This window comes from Cebus imitator, unplaced genomic scaffold (genome assembly GCF_001604975.1).
Source record: "Cebus imitator isolate Cc_AM_T3 unplaced genomic scaffold, Cebus_imitator-1.0 Scaffold374, whole genome shotgun sequence".
Taxonomy (NCBI): domain Eukaryota; kingdom Metazoa; phylum Chordata; class Mammalia; order Primates; family Cebidae; genus Cebus; species Cebus imitator.
In genome coordinates this window covers 1546308-1558378 of record NW_016107689.1, presented here as the reverse complement: position 1 = coordinate 1558378, position 12071 = coordinate 1546308, and the positions used below count along the sequence as shown (strand labels likewise).

General features: G+C 33.7%; 1 long non-coding RNA gene and 1 pseudogene across 1 annotated transcript in view; one reads left to right on the top strand and one right to left on the bottom strand.

Moving 5' to 3' along the window:
* Nucleotides 1-1803: 1803 nt before the first annotated feature.
* The window catches only part of LOC108288437, a 35613-nt gene continuing 25345 nt past the window's right edge, over nucleotides 1804-12071 (top strand). Inside the window, exon 1 of the long non-coding RNA XR_001818710.2 lies at nucleotides 1804-1879. This is a non-coding gene — a long non-coding RNA (uncharacterized LOC108288437). The remainder of the gene's footprint in view (nucleotides 1880-12071) is intronic.
* Nucleotides 2175-2279, bottom strand: LOC119468073 (annotated as a pseudogene).

Genomic DNA, 12071 nt, shown 5'->3' with positions numbered 1-12071 from the left:
TTAAAAGTACCACCTTTCCAAAGCATATACTCTAGTGGGAGTGTGTAGTACATCATTAAGGTCTATAATTAACAATCCGCAAAGGCCTAGCTCTCCTTCCTGCACTGTTGGAACAGGCAGATGATATTTTAGAAATTTCCAGTCTTCAAGACAGAAATTAATAATTCATCTGAACTAATTAATTTCAGAGCAATGTCATTTTTCTAAATATAGTTCAGTTACACATCTGTTTGTTGACATTGTAATTGAGTAACCATCAGACTATTATAAATGTAAGACTTTTTAGTTTGATTTAAAAATAATTTTAGATTATTTTTATGGAAAGCAGACTAAATAACAGTGAATCATATAGGAAATAAGGAGCATTTATGAAGATGATGTGGAAGCCCTGCTGAGTTTTGCCTAAAATGTTATCTTAGTCATTCACTGACAGATATTGATCAATCAATTAAATTGTTCCTTATTCAGTGAGAAATACAAAACACACACACACACACACACACACACACACACACACACACACACACATATAAAAGAATGTTCTTCATATTCAAGTATACTACTTGGTAAATAATTCCACAGGTGCCAATGGCCATCACATATTATACTAGCACTGTCCAAATGCATGTGAATGACATATGGTGAATTCTTGTTGTATGTTATAAAGGGTATGTATGGACTTTAAAGTCAGAATATTTTTATTATAAATTTTAAGTTAGTTTATTTGCTCTATGACCTAGATGTTTACTTTATCTAGTGTTGAGTTTCCTAATATGTACAACTCAGAAAATAATTCTAATAATGCCACTGCAATAATGGTCCAGGTACCAACACATTATGAGAGATACATAGAATGTTAATCTGAGTAACAGACCCGAATGTATTAAAAATCCAACTGAAACAATATATATGGTGCTGGAAGACAGTTTCTCTGCAATATGATGCTGCACTCACTTTTCAATCTTATGCTATTTGTTTAAGTATTTTCTTCATCCTTTCACCCCATGTGGGCACCATATGTACACATCCATTTTCATCGTCACCTTCATTTACTTTGTTTCAGAGCTACCTATCTCTTCAGCACCACTCAGTATACATATATACATCTCTTCACATTCGTTTCACCATGGCTTACTCCTTTGACATAAGGCTGTCCATTCTATCAGGCAATAAAGGCCAACATTTTAGCAAGTCTTGGCACTTGCAAGCGTCTTAATTTAAGGTTAAAGCTGACAAAAAGCACAATGACTCAGAAGATGTTTAAGAGTCACATCATCTGGAACTGCTGGTAGATTGGCTTTAAGGGATAAATAAAAGGAAGATTAAGGAAGGCTCTGTGGATTCAAAACTATGTGGATGGTGACACTATTTACTGAAATGAGGAAAACCAGGAGACAGACAGGTCTGGATAAGGGGGTGAAATTAGGAGCTATAGTCTAGGCAGAGCAAGTTTGACAGGCCTAATGCATACACAACTCAGAAAAGGTTTGCAGAAAAGAAAAGATTTACAGAACAAGCCAAGATGCTTTAAAAGTTAGCCTGAATAAAATTCATCAAGGCCTAGTATTGCAATTATTATCAGGAATCTTCGTTATTATCAGTTATTAGGAATCCTCATTCCTAAATAATGGAAGATTTTGGACCCAAAGCTATACAGCTTATAGGAATCTAATATAATGCCAAAATTTGCTTATTTAAGCTGTCACTTATCAATTTTGTTTTATGAAAAAAATGTTTATTTTTTCAATTATCACTGCTTTTCTTATTTAGTGAATATCTGTATTTCACATATTTGTCCAGGAGCTAAGAACCAGGAAAGGAAAGATGCAGCTTCTGCCTTCATAGACTATATGCCAGTAGAAGAGTCAGGAAAAAACAGGTAAATACCAATAAAATAACCTGAAGAAAAAAAATTAGAAGACTGACATCAATAATACAGGAGGAAACATTCTTTAGTAATTTTAGAGAAGACCTTTTTGTGGATTATATTTGTGCTGAAAAATAACTAATGAGAAGAAAATAGCCATGAAAATAGTGAGGTTTCATAGCATTTAAAGAGGAAGAAACAGTATGCCAGTGGCCTTGAGTTGGCACAAAACTGATCATGATAAAAAAACTGAAGGAAAACCAAAGTGGCTTTACTTTATTTCAATAGGTTGCATGAATGCATAATTTAAGAGTCACTGACTAGAAAAAAACATAATATGAAATATGTCGGTATTTTGGGTAAATCATAGTTAATTCTACACTTGATCTTAGCCAAAAGGCCAAGAAGCGATAATCATAGTTAATTCTAAAAGCAATGGATAGTCATTAAATAATTTTAAGCAAGAAAGCAATACTTCCTTATGGGGGTTTTTGTTTTCTTTTTTTATTATTATTATACTTTTAAGTTCTGAGGTACATGTGCAGAGCGTGCAGATTTGTTACATAGGTATACACGTGCCATGGTGGTTTGCTGCATCCATCCCCTGTCATCTATGTTAGGTATTTCTCCTAATGTTATCCCTCCCCAATCCCCCCATCCCCTGCCATACCTCTCCTAGCCCCCAACCCCGACAGGCCCTGGTGTATGATGTTCCCCTCACTGTGTCCATGTGTTCTCACTGTTCAAAACCAACTTATGAGTGAGAATATGTGGTGTTTGGTTTTCTGTTCTCGTGTCAGTTTGCTGAGAATGATGGTTTCCAGCTTCATCCATGCCCCTGCAAAGGACATGAGCTCATCCTTTTTAATGTCTGCATAGTATTCTGTGGTGTATATGTGCCCTATTTTCTTTATGTGGTCTATCATTAATGGGCATTTGGGTTGGTTCCAGGTCTTTGCTATTGCAAACAGTGCCACAATAAACATACGTGTGCATGTGTCTTTGTAATTGAATGTTTTATAATCCTTTGGGGTATATACCCAATAATGAAATTGTTGGGTCAAATGGTGTTTCTAGTTCTAGGTCCTTGAGAAATCATCACACTGACTTCCATAATGGTTGAGCTAATTTACACTCCCACCAACAGTGTAAAAGTGTCACTCTTTCTCCACATCCTCTCCAGCATCTGTTGTCTCCTGATATTTTAATGATTGCCATTCTAACTGGCGTGAGGTGATATCTCAATGTGGTTTTGATTTGCATTTCTCTAATGAGCAGTGATGATGAGCATTTTTCCATGTTCATTGGCTGCATAAATGTCTTCTTTTGAGAATTGTCTGTTCATATTCTTCACTCACTTTTTGATGATATTGTTTGTTTTTTTCCTGTAAATTTATTTCAGGTCTTTGTAGATTCTGGATATTAGCCCTTTGTCAGATGTGTACATTGCAAAATTTTTTTCCCATTCTGTTGGTTGCCGGTTCACTCTAATGATAGCTTCTTTTGCTGTGCAGATGCCCTTAAGTTTAATTAGATCCCATTCGTCTATTTTGGCTTTTGTTGCCATTGCTTTTGGTGTTTTAGTCATGAATTCCTTGCCTATTGAGTTTAAGGTCTGTTTTGCAGATATGTGGAGACTACTTTCAAAGACGGGAGGAGAGAAAGTGGGAAACCAGTTACTTTCAAATTATACTTCCCATGAAATATAGTATATATACTTCTATCATGCTGTAGAGTTGCAGAATTGGCATACAATAATGCTAATTAATTTGATTACATACATTATTTTCATATTGTTTATTACTTTTTCTTAAAACATACATAAAGTGGCCTTTGATAGAGAAAACTAATTAAGAATATATGTGATTTTTTTCTCACTAAACATTTCTTTCTTTTGAGTATACCTCTTCTCTAGGTTGATAAAATAATGTTATCAACAATAGGTGCACCCTATGTAATTGTTTTCTTACTGTATGTAAGTTTGTGCCTCAATTTAAAAATTATTAACGTTATTAAGGAAATAATACTTGTCATCTTAGCTGAATGGTCTTTTCTTTTTAATGATACTTTGAAAACTCTTGTATTCAGCAAATAGATCTCTGTTGCTTACTTAAAAATAGGTTAATATTAAGATATTAATCAACACTTCATGCCAATTATGAAGATGTTTTTCATTATTGTATTACTCAAGATATATCATGAAGAAGTTCAGTTCTAAAATATAATGCACTTGAACTTAACTATAGTGTTCATTATTAGCAATGCTTGGTTTAGACATGAATATTCCATTTGGGTTTCTCAGTAAATACTTTCTAGGCTGTCTACACTGATATAGGCAATCATTTGGTGCATTGCAAATTATATAACATTCAAGGCACTGTTCTCTCCAGGTGCCCCTCTTCCAGATGTTAGTTCTAATTTAATAATATCATTTATTAAATAACAAACTATTTAAAAGTATGCAGATTTCTTTAAGTCTTGCCATTTGATTTGCTTTAATGATGAAAATCAGAAGTATTATGAAATAGTGGAGAAAGGACTTTTGGAAGAGTTAATATGAAGGAGTTGGCAAAGGCAAGAGTCTGAAAATCTGTGTCTATGGGGAAGCCACTACCCAACATTTTCTTAATTGATTGATCGGTTAGATGAATGCACACTTCAATATATATACTAATGCAACAAGTGGTAATTTGGAGGATTTTTAATGTTGTGTAATGGCAAATCATAAAATCTACTTGCTGTGGTCTAAAAACTGAAATGAATAAAGTGAATATGCAGTAAAACCAAGAGTTGTTAGTGGTAGGGATAGATGTTAAACAAAACGTCTCAAGGCAGTGAGTGAGATCGCTTAGCGGTAAAAACTTTAGTAGCCTTCTAAGATAGACTGCCTGGATTTGGATCTTTGTTAGTGAAGTGATCTTGGACAACTTAATGTCTCCACATTTCAGTTTACAAATCTATACAATAAATTTAATACTTGTACACAATTTCCCAAGGTTGGTGGGTGGCTAAACGAGTGTTAATATGTTTAACAAAAACAAGAACTGTATCTAATAGGTTCTATATATGTTTCAAATATTCTTACAGATCAGAAAGCCCTTACATCCTATTTAAGAAGCTTTATGCATTTCTTTAATCTGAATACTCCCAGATAGTAGCTGTGTAATGAATTCTGCTTATTTTGTTGTCTGCACGAGTTTCGTTGATGAGGGGAATGATTTATTCCAGTGTGCTACTACTGCGTTGAATAATTATAGTGATATTGGGCATCATAATTATTCTTGACTTTAATGGAATTTCTTTTTATATTTCATCATTAAGTATTTTGTTTACAGAAATTCCTGGTAGATAATTTTCAGTAAGTTGAGAACATCTCTTTCCATTTATAGAAAATTAAGAGTTTTTTCTTGTTTTAATCAGAAATGAATATTCAATTTTAACAATATCCCACTAGTAGGTCCACTTTTAAATCTCTCCACTATTTACATACATCTTATTTACATATTCAGATACTATTTAATTCTATCTTATCCCCACTTAATAATTTTTTCCACTTCTCCCACTGGAATCCTTTTCCACAGAAGTAGATTATACTCGTCTGAATCACAGTACATGCTTTTAATCTTGCCAGAGTGTGACTAACACATTTTTTGTGAGTTTATGTAGCAGGAACCACAATTACCAGGGATATTAAAAAGGCACTCTCCCTGCAAATTTTGCTTCTTTCTCTCTCTCCGTGTGTGTGTGGGCTGGGTGGGGCGGGGGAGGGGCTCATAAATTTTACTCAAGCAAAAATTTTTTTTAAATGGTCAATTGGATAATCCATCTTCTGTTCCACAGTCTTGTCTACTCCATGTACCAAACACTAAGCCTCCTACTCACCAGCTAGCATCTGATGCTTCTCCTCTGAGAAAATATCTTAAGTGACTGTGTTACTTAAAAGAAGAAAATAGAAATAACAAAAACAATTCTGAATTTTACTTTTCTCATCATTATATCTTTATCACATTTGTGGTCCTTGTAGCAGCAACATCCCAGGAGGGTAAAAACCCAGAAGTCAATATTGAACTCTTCTCTTTGTAAATTCTCACCAAGTCCACATGCCCTTATCAGTACATGAGGAAGTTTGGTAATTTAACTCTAAAATTTATCCTGAATCAAATCACTTATTTCCCTTGCACTACCACTTCCTCCCAATCTGACCTATTTCATTTGTCAATTCCTCTCCACTCTCCCAGATCCCACCTGGACTCCTGAAATAGACCCAGCACTGGTCTCCTTTGTCGCCTTTTTATCCTGTCTATACAGCAACCTAAGTCATCATTTTAAAATTACACATCAGCTGACGTCTAGCCAGCTTAAAGCTTCTCAGAAAGTCAAATATGGTATGTTCCAATTTATAAGTAAGTAAATAATATGCACACATGGACAACCAGTGTGGAATGATAGGTACGGGGGACTTGGAAGGGTTGGAGGGGGTGAGGGATAATAAATTACTTGATGAGTACAATGTAGGTTATTTGGTTGATGGTTACATTAAAAGTCCAGACTTCACCACTATGCCTTATGTTTGTGTAACAACACTGCACTTTTACTCCTTAAATTTACACAAATGATCATTAAAAACTTTTCTTACAGCTTATAAAGCATTTCATAACCTGACTTCTGTGTAAGTCTTCAACTTCATTTCTTGTTTCTCACATTCATTCAGTTTTAGTGACAATGTCAGTCAGCCTGTCTTTTTTCAACCTCAGGGAGCTAATCACAGTCTTTGGTGTATTCATGTCATCAAATTAAATTTGCTTTGTTACATTTTATTTTCTATTTTGTTCCCTTTACCCTGGTCTTACTCTTTGGCACAATCCCCTTACACTCGCTTCTTACGTTAGACTTTCATCTGCTTTTACTGTTTAAACTTCATCATATATTTTGAGAGCTGTTTATATTTATATTGGAATATTGAGCTCGTTACTTCTTTCGCCATGCACTATTTCATCATTTGCACATGGCAGATTTCATGGTAAAATATGCTTTTAGGTCATGCAGTGCTCTTTCCCAAGTCAGGGCCTCTGCATCTGCCTTTCTCACTTCTGGATCTGGCTTGTTCAGAGAGACTAATTTGGTTAAGAGAAAGATCACTAAGTCAGTGATTTCCATCATCAAATCCAAGATGACACACTGTCAGAGGATAATTTCAAAAGTGTTTAAAATATAATCCTAATATACTTATTATTAATCAATTAATCATATTACTTATAATTGATATAAATTAATCTTATTATATATGATAATATTACTTTAATAATGTAATAATGCATGTTACACTTTTATATAATTAATATATGTAATATATTATTTAAAGTAATACTTTATTATTTAAAGTAATATTACATGTTATATAAAGTAATAAGTAATACTTAGTTAACTACTTGGTAGAGTAGTTAACATCTCACTGGAAGATAGTAAAGTTGCTGTATGGAGAGGAGTGAATAGAAAGTGAGGAAATAAAAGCATATTAAAAACACATTTGAGAAATTTTGCTGTGAGAGAGAGGAAGGAGATCTGAAGACAGCAGCAGGGTGATGAAGGGTTAAGAAAGGGGTTTAGTTGTGCTGCTTTCCCCCCTTAGTTGCAGTGAGTTTAGTAATAAGTGGAAGGAACTTCTAGAAACGCACAGGCTTAAAATATATGAGAGATAAGGGATATACTTTGGGGTAAGGTTTATGACACATTTATGAATACCAAAAATGTCACAGAAGGTATTACTTAAGAACTCTAGGGTTATATTTTTAATGATCTCTATTATACATATTCATTTGTATATTTCAAGGCTAAAAAATCAAAATGAAGAAAATTCATCTTCACTAGGTTTGCTTACAGAAATTATAATGTGGGTGAATTGTATTTCCCCAAGTTTATTAAAGTTTATGCTATGCCAGAAAGTGACTTTCCTTACTACCTACTATATGAATGATCGAAGCCGTAGAAAAGACCCTATGCTAGTTTCCTAGGAAGGCCTTATAGGCCCTGATCCCACAAAGGGCTACAATAATGTTGCATGATTATTGTTATCAGCATTATTGTCATAAATCATGTCTGATTTTCATATGAAGTTGATTTTAAATATGATCCCCAAAGTAGGAACTTCACTGTACAATGTATTTGTCTAACTATAAAGTGGCAAAAATAGGTTTGCTTTTTACTGAATGCATGCAGATAACCACATTGCTCTTAAAAGTAATATCCTTAGAAAAAGCATTTTTTTCCGTAAATTCTGTGGCATCAGTGAGAAAAAGATGTTACTCTAGAAGTGTTGCATTTCAGTTTATACAAGAATAGTCTGCTAAAGTTACGGTTAGAAATAGATGAAGAGGAAGGTGAAAAGTCTTCTTCGTACGTCTATTAGCATATAGACAATAGCACAGTAACAACAGTATTCCAAAGCAGATGCCAAAATTATATTCTTTTATTGTGTTTTTTCTTCAATGAGTTCCCTTTTTCCTGTAGGGTCTTAGATACATAGTCATATTTCATTAAGTCTTGTTCTTTGGGATGAAGAAAGAATCATGGAAATCCACGTCCATCTCTTGAACAAGTCTGATTTACAAATACACTGTTTAGTGGAATGGTGTTATCAACTCCAATGGAAAAGTCGCTACCCAGGAATCTGTCACTGGTAGTATTAGAATTATGAATACTTGGTAGATTCTTTTACACTAATCTAATAGTGCCCTTTATCACTTGGAAAAAAAAAATAGAGGTCATATGTTGATGATAGAATGGGTTGTTCTAGTTAATTTATTAGAGCGATTAACTACCTCAGTGGAAGATGGTGAAATTTCTGTATAGAGAGGAGTGAACCGAAAGTGAGGAAATAAAATAATATTAAAATATGTTTGAGACATTTTGCTGTGAGAGAGAGGAAAGAGATCTAAAGGTAACAGCAGGATGATCAGGGGTCTGTTGTGCTGTTTCCCCAACTTAGTTGTTGTGAGTTTAATAAGAGAAAAATAACTATTTGAAAGGCACCGGCTTAAAATATATGAGAGATAAGGGATATACTTTTGGGTAAGCTTTATGAAAGAGAGCTACAAACTACTGAGCAAAGGGATTAGCCTTTCATTGGAAGCAAAACTCCTCTACTTTATCAGGTGAAAAGGAAAATAGGTTTCTAAATTTGGTATCAGAAAGTGAGAGCATTCCTTTCTGAGACCATCTGTTTTCTCTATGCAGTGAGAAGTGAGCTCATTTTCTGTGAAAAATAGATGAGAAGGCTTACAAATTTGAGAAGAGTAGTGAAGGTTTCAAATGATCTGTTGTGATGCTTGGTGAGTGAACTGAAAAGATAAATATCAGAGAATCAGAAAGCAGCATGGAGACCCAAATGTATTTTGTGATTAAGAATTTTCAAATGCACATAAAATATTCACACATGTCAATAGTAAATAGAATGTATGATCGCAAAACAAATCTCAATATATTTAAAAGTCTTAAAATATTTCAAAATAAGGTATTTGACCAAACAGAATTAAATTTAGAAATAAATAAATTACATGTAAAAATAATGACATATGTAGAAATTAACATAATTTTAAATATCACATGGATAAAAGAAAAGAATCTCAAAGTAAATTATAAATATTTTAATTAAAAAAAAATTGAACATATGAAAACTCATAGAAAGCAGCTACATTAGTGTTTAGAGGAAATTGGTCTATTCAGTGCTAATATTAGAAAGAAAGAAATCTTTAAGATTTGTTTTCTAAATTTTAACCTTAAGGATATAAGCAAAGATAAGATTAAATGGAAAATTAAAAGCATAAGGTAATAAATAAATTAGCAGAAATCAACAAACCGAATGTTAAAAGCATAAAACAAGTGAGCAGAAATCAATAACACAGAAAAAAAAAAGAGAGAATTAATGAAGACAAAGTTATTTGAATAGAAACAATAAATTTATAAACTCTAAATTGATGGAGATGCTTTTTATAAAAGGAGAAAATATTAGGATCAGGAGAGAAAACAGGATATTACTAACATCTTTTGACTATTGAAGGCATAGTAAGGGAAAATTATAACAATTTTATGGCAATAAGTTCAACAACTTTAGAGAAAATGAAAAAAAATCTTTAAATAGATAAAATTTTAAAATTGACAAAAGAAGAAATAGAAACGCTATATATCCGTATATCATAAATAAATTTTTAATGAAAACCTTCCAACAGTGAAAATTATGGACCCCAGTGGCTTCACTGATAAATTACATGAAACATTTAAATATATAATACCAAGCTTACACAAATAAATTTAAAAATTGTAAGAGTGAACACCTCCTTCTCAGTTATGATGCTGCCATATCTATCTTGAAAAATGAACAAATAAATATAATATAGAAAAAGATAGCTATAGAAGACTTTCCCCATTAACATGGGAAAAAAATTAATAAGTATTAACAAGTGAGATTCATCATTATAAAATGAGATAATCAGTAATGACCTAATGGTGTTTATTCTAGGTTTGATTTACATCTGGAAATTAATAAATTCAGCTCACAAATTTGCACAAAAAAGAAAAACATTATTTTAATAAAATAAGAAAAAGCATTTAACAAAATTCAATTCCCACTTATAGTAAGAATGATCAAAAAGTAAAACAAAACAAAACAAAACAAAAAAACCTTGTATATGAAAAGGTACCTTAAAAAAAATTTTTTTTTTCCTTTTTGGTTTTGGGGTACATGTGAAGAATATGCAAGACTGTTGCATAGATACACACATGGCAGTGTGATTTGCTGCCTTCCTCCCCTTCACCTATATCTGGCATTTCTCCCCATGCTATCTCTCCCCACCTCTCCCCCCGTCTCTCCCCCATTTCCCCCCAACAGACCCCAGTGTGTAGTGCTCCCTTCCCTGTGTCCATGTGTTCTCATTGTTCAACACCTGCCTATGAGTGAGAACATGTGGTGTTTGATTTTCTGCTCTTGTGCCAGTTTGCTGAGAATGATGGTTTCCAGGTTCATCCATGTCCCTACAAAGGACACGAACTCATCATTTTTGATGGCTGCATAATATTCCATGGTGTATATGTACCACATTTTCCCTGACCGGTCTATCATCGATGGACATTTGGGTTGGTTCCTGAAAAGGTAATTTTAAAAAATATCTTACAAAACATATTGTGTGTAATGATAAAAGACTGAACACCTTTTTCCTCAGATCAGGGATGTATCACTCTGTTCTTGCATTGCTGTAAAGAAATACCTGAGACTGGGTAATATCTAAAGAAAAGAGATTTAATTGGCTTACATTTCTTCAGGGTGTAGAGGAAGCATGGTGGCTTCTGCATTTGGGAAGGCCTCAGGAATCTTCCAATTGTGGTAGAAGGCAAAGTGGGAGCAGGTGCCTTACATGGCAAGAGTAGGAGCAATAAAGAGAGAGGAGGAGGTACCACACTTTTAAACAACCAGATCTTCCAAGAACTCACTATCATGAGAACAGCACAGAGGAGATGGTGCTAAGCCATTCATGAAAAAACCACCCATCAATATAATGACATACTATATTATCACTAAAAAATACCACATAGTAATATTTAAAATGGTTAACAAGTGAGAAATCCTTACAAATATTAAGTGGGAAATGCTTACAAATAGCAGAATTAAAAAAAAACAGTTTAAAATACACAATTGTCGATATGAATATGCATTGGAGGGTAATTATTATATTCTCTCTTGCCCACCAAGAAATAAGCGGGGTGAATAAAGAAGGCAGGAAAAAAAATCATCAATGTCCAAAGAATTTTAAGTCAAAGGATAGCTAATATTTAATTTGAAGCTATTTTTGTATTTTTCTTTTTACTCACTTAGGCAAACTTTAATAAAATCTACTAGATATACTATTAGGGGTAAAAAGAGAGAGAAAAAAAGAGAGTGAGAGGAAAAGAGAGAGAGAGAATTTGATGCAATCCATGCAATTCATTTTAAAAATCATTTCCTCCGAGGCGGGTGGATCATGAGGTCAAGAGATCGAGACCATCCTGGTCAACATGGTGAAACACCGTCTCTACTAAAAATACAAAAATTAGCTGGGCATGGTGGCGCACGCCTGTAGTCCCAGCTACTCGGGAGGCTGAGGTAGGAGAATTGCTTGAACTCAGGAGGCAGAGGTTGCGGTGAGCCGTGATCGCGCCATTGCACTACAGCCTG